Below are 5867 nucleotides of genomic sequence, written 5' to 3'. Positions count from 1 at the left end.
TTTTGTATTTTGATGTGACAAGTTCTACCTCACTGTTCCTAGGTACGCTAGTAATCTCCTTTTTTTTATTACCTTAATTACCCAGTTTACATACATGGTTTGAGGTCTCATTTCTTTATTCCTTCAGTTGCTTTGGTCAGCGACACTGACAAGTAGAAACCCAATTAAAAAAATGTGAGAAGCAAAAAATTATTAAGGTACAGGGTGGTATAGGAGTAAGGTATAACAAAACTTTTTGTAAGGATGTGGGAAGTAGGATGTATTTGTGCAGGAAATCACTATAATTAAAGAAGTTACAGTCCCAATCCCTGAGTAGGTGAAGAGATCTTTGGTGTTCCTAGAATTTTGAATGACTAAATACTCAAATGTTAGATTGGTGACTTCATAGGTGTATGACTCCCTGCAGTGCTTACAGGCAATAAATATTGTCTTTGAAGAAAGTCTTAAGTCCTTAAGGGCCAAGTAACTTCAGTACATGTGCTTTTAATACTGATGCCTGGGAAACTCATTTAACCTTATAAATGAGTATGGTGTCAGATCATAAAATTGGCCCATATCCTGATGTGTTGCTTCTGAAAGGGAATGTACGTAGGTAGCCCTTAGTGGTTATTTTCATTTCCTTGCAAGACTAGGTGTGTGGGACAGGGAGAAAGCTGGTGGGGAAACTGGAGAGGTTAGGAAAGAGCTCCTTGAGGTTATTCTTGGGTGTCCTGCAAGGCTCTGTTTCCTTAGGTAGCTCTGATTCCCTCATGGGCTGACTTACCAGTCTCGTCATTTTGCTCTGCTTGCTCCTGGGTTTGTCATACCATTGGTCCTCAAAGTTCTCAGTTACAATCCTCTGATGGAGAGGGAATAAAAAGCATCAAGTCTTGCTTAATGAAAAAAGGTCAGATATGCCAAGTTTAATGAGGCGGCAGCAATATTTAGAAAATGACAAAGCATTTGGTAGTATTTTCGACCTTTCATATTTTCTGTGGGGTAAGGATGAGGTGATCACTGTGTGCTCCTCTACTGTTTTGTTCCAGGCCAAACAAGATTAACTTGATCCTCCTAAATAGGTCACTATTTTGCCTTTGGTTATAAGTTTTTCTCAGTTATTTCTTTGGAAAAGGTAGTGTTACTGGAACTAGTAGACTTAGGAAACCTAGCATTTCAATTTGAACATTGTGTAATTTAAGTTGGGTCTAAAATCGAGCCAGCCATTCTGTTCACAATGAGTGGGCATAAAAACTGCTAGTTATAGGTGCAACTTTTAAAAAGATGAAGGAGGAGGGGATTTAAGATGGCAGAGAAGTAGGGGACTAAGGTTTTCCTTGTTCCTCAAACACAGCTATATTGAGGTAAGATCACTTGGAACACCCAGGAAATTGATCTGCGGAGGCAGAAAGATCACCACACTTGGAGGGAGAAGGCTTGGCAGGATCAAGGTGTGTGTATGTGAATTGCAGATAAAACAGCATAAGCATGGAGGGGAGGGAACGCTTTCTGTGCAGTCAAAAGCGAGGGCTTGTAAAAGTTGGCATCTAGTTAGCACAAGAGGGAAACCTCTGGACCACGACTGGGGAATGAGAAATACTGAGAGTGCCAGTTTCCATTTTGCAAACAACCTTTAATCCTCATCAGTGAGGGCGAGTTAAAAACACTTCATTTGGTATGTAGCTACTGGTCTAGAGAATACATTTATTTTGCAAACAATCTTAGGAACTGAAACTCAGAGGTTTCAAAAGTGTGCGACTTTCTCCAGAGAGAATCCTGGAGCAGCCACACTCCTGGGGAGGAGGGAGCTGGCCCCAGAACACCAGGCGAGGTGTAGCGTTTCTCAAGGGTGCACTGGGAGAGAACAATCCCCTTCCTTGAGTACTATGGGAAGAGGGTTTATTGCCTCCCCAAGGACAAAAGACCTTGCAGGTGCCAGCCAAAGGCTTTTTATCAACAGGGTGGAGTGGCTCTACATCAGAACAGGGTCCACGTGGTGCTGGGTCCTTTAAGACACTGGGTTTTAAAGAAATGGAGGCCATGAAAGTCCACTGAAGGACCTTGATACAGTTCTTAGGAATTACGCCAAATGATGGAGCATTAAGACAGTTACATGGTAAATGGGGAAACCTAGGAACAGTTTCCATACTTTTAACCTTTTAACTATATTGCTTCTCTTGGCTTGATAAAGGAGATCTTTAAAAAAAAAATTGGGTGTGGTTCACCCACAGTGTTACATTAGTTTCAGGTGTATAACATAGTAATTCAACTTCTCTATACATTATGTTATGCTCACCACAAGTGAGCTACCGTTCATCATCATAATGCTATAACAATATTATTGACAATGTTCCCTGTTCTAGTGATTTACTCATTTTATATGAAGCCTGTATGTCCCACTTCCCTTCACCCATTTTGCCCATCTCCCAACCCCCTCCATCCTTATGGCTGCCATCAGTTTGTTATCTATAGGTCTGATTCTGCTTTTTGCTTGTTTATTCATTTTTTTTTTGTTTTTCGTTTTGTTTTTTGTTTTTAGATTCCACATGAGTGAATTCATAGGGTATGTGTCTTTCTCAGTTTTACTTATTTCACTTGCACAATACCCTCTAGGTCCATCCATGTTGTCACGAGGTAAGATCACACCACTTTTATTGCTGTATAATATTCCATTGTATACATTTATCGCATCTTCCTTATCCATTTGTCAATGGTAGGTGCTTAGGTTGCTTCCATATCTTGTATAAAGGTAATTCTTGAGGGGTTTTTATTGCCCTCAGTTCCTGGGTTTTGCCAGTCTTTCTTCCAGTACTAACCAGCATTCCTAATGGTGATGTTCCATTTACCCACTCTGATTTCTTTTCCACGTGTACTCTGGATCAAAATAATAACTTCTCTAAAGTGCTAAAGTGATGAAAGTTCTCATCATTTGAATGCATAAGAGAAGATCAAAGGAATAGAGGAATGTAGACTAAGGTAGGAAAGAAGTTGGATTTAAGCAGACTTGCAGATAGCTACTTACATAAAACCTATCATTTCTGTGGGGAACTTGGTGGTGAGGAAGCAGAATTTACAGGTATAATAAAAAAACCTGTTTCTCAGAAGAAAAATACATGGAAGAAGAATGTTAAAGGTAGGATGACTTTTGAGGGCCTCACTTTTATAATCTACAGGAAATGATTAGATACATCCTCCCAGACTTAGAATAAATCCCCTCATCTTTTCCTTTCCCCCCAAAATTTAAGTCAATGATTCTGACAATATCCCTGGAATGACATCTACATTTTGAGAATAGAGGAAGAGATGTGGGATCCATCTATAATGGTGAACTATGCTGCCCTCCCATTATCAGGGGACATTTGGCAATAATGCTGGAGGTTAAGAAACTGCTCCTTTATTACTGCAGATAGTCTCATCTGCAGTGTGGAAATTTTATTCCCTCACTTCAATTAACTTCCATTGGATTTTGTACAGGAGGGTGTTAGCCATGTAATTCTCAGAGTTTTTAGAATTGTATACAGAGGTGCCTGGGTGGCTCAGTCCCACTTCAGCTCAAGTCATGATCTCGCAGTTCACGAGTTTGAGCCCAGCATTAGGCTCTGTCTTGACAGCTCAAAGCCTGGAGCCTGCTTCAGATTCTGTGTCTTCCTCTCTCCCTGCCCCTCCCTTGCTTGCACTCTGTCTCTGTCTCTCTCTCAAAAAAAAAAAAAAAACACTAAAAAAATTGTGTATATAAATGCACATAATAAAGATGAGGCATCAGAAGTCCAGGGAACTTAGTGTCACAACAGAAATCTAGCTGCGGTGAATCCAGATCTAAGATCACTTGATGTCTAAATTAGTGCTTTTCTCACTATATATTCCATATAGCCTCTTTTATGAGAAGGGAAACATTCTTATGAGAAAAGACTTTGGATTATGGATACCTTATAGTTGGGAATAGTGCTCCCTAATTACAACTAACCTCCAGCAGAGTACTTCATGTCATTATGTTTATGGAGAAATAAAATTTTACAGACTACCCAAAGAAGGATTATAGCAATTGTACAACATTTTTGGGAATCATTGCCTGAGTTCATATTTTGCTGTTGCCACTTACTGAATATGAAGTCATTAAATCTCTGCTTTTGTTTTCTCAACATGGAGATGATGACAGTACCTATCTCATGGAATTGTACTGGGTTTCAAATTAGAAAATACATGTAAGTACAACAGTGTCACATAGTAAGCAAATGAATGCTAGAAATAATAATTTAACTATAAGGTTGAAGTGGGTATGACTACTTTTTGGTAATTCACCCTGGCTCATTATAAATGAATTCTTATTGGGATTGGGGGTTGAAAGACATATGGCGAGCATTTTCCAAAGGATAGGCCAAAAAGCCTTGGAGGAGCCACATTTTGCCTATGATTTTAAGGCTATTTTTATGCACATGGTCATCTTAGATCTATAAGGAAGAAGTTGCCATTTTCCTGTGTGTAATAACATGGTTCCAAGGCGACAGATTCTATTCAAATGAGAAAATTGTGAAAAATATGTTAGCCTTCTATAAAGGACAAGATTCAAAACTTAGAGTATTTTTTATATCTCTTCATGGGGGACTCATATTTTACCTCAACTCAAAGCAGATGCAGGAGACTTCCCAGCAAATCCTGTTAAAGATCAAGTGGGAAAAAATGCCGTGACCTCCAAATTATTATGAGAATGAGGCACCTTTAATTAAGATGAATCTTCCAATTTTGGAACAGGATTGAACCTGGAGTTGAAAGGGAAGAGGTTATGAAGGATCTCCTTTTGGCATTTATATAAATTCCTAGCCCTGAAGACATCGACAAAAATGGGTGATTAAAGATCCCCTATAAGAGGATCATAACCTTTGATCTCCCAGACACTAGAGGGTCCTGCAAATGATGTTTCCTGCCCTGCTGAGTCAGGGTGGTTGTGGTTCCTTGTATTGGTGCCTAATACAAAGAAATCTGAACAGCTTGAAGGAAGGTAAAATGTTCTCTTCATCCCCTTTCCTCCTATCCTGACCCATACTTCCTTTTGTTCAGAAAGGGGTAAGGTCTGAAGCAGGGAAAAAATAATTTTTCTTCTATTACTACTAGGCGGCTGAAACTATCAAATTATTTTTTCTCGCTCCATTTCCTCATTTTTACATCTCTTTTTATATCCATTTTTTTTTTTTTACTGTTATGTCACTACAAAACAGGACAAGAAGTGGCTGCGGGTAGGCAAGAATTGAACTGAGAACAGTCTGAGGTACACCCTTGTACTTGCTCAGGTGAGAATCCAGTCATTGTACTAGAGTACTCTCAGGTGCTATTGCCTGAAGAACTGGTAGTAAGACCATGAGAAAGAGGTAGTTGTCCGAGTAGCTTGCATGAAACCGTTTTATGATCCCAAATACATCTTCTCACATCACCCCTTCTTGCTTGAATAATCACTGGAAAGAATAAGGCTTAGCTGGTAATTTTTTCTTGAGCTCCAAGATGTAGTGAAAGATACAGAAGTGGTTTTAGCTATCTTGTTTTTACTAAGCTATTGCCTTCAAAAAGGAATGGAGAAAAAATATAGCTGTGACTGACTGATATTGGCTCATCCACACTCTGAAAGGGGAGACCTTCTCTAAAAGATACTACCTATTTCTTGATATTACAACTAGACATTATTTTTGGGTCCTAGGACAGTGGGTCATGGGCAGCTAAGGATTGAGAAGCTGGACATAAGATTTGGGACTTAACTATTGCCAAATAGAAATTACCATTGATTACTATAGATGGCAAGTTGGCTTTGGGGAAAATTCAGGATAAATTGTAAATCCTGCCATTTTCAGCAAAAAAAAAAAAAAAAAGAGTGTGCTGGAATTCTACATGGTTCACAGAAAATA

This window comes from Herpailurus yagouaroundi, unplaced genomic scaffold (assembly GCF_014898765.1).
Source record: "Herpailurus yagouaroundi ecotype Mexico unplaced genomic scaffold, PumYag 67375, whole genome shotgun sequence".
Lineage (NCBI taxonomy): Eukaryota > Metazoa > Chordata > Mammalia > Carnivora > Felidae > Herpailurus > Herpailurus yagouaroundi.
The sequence above is the reverse complement of the archived record's forward strand: the minus strand, read 5'-3'. Positions refer to the sequence as shown.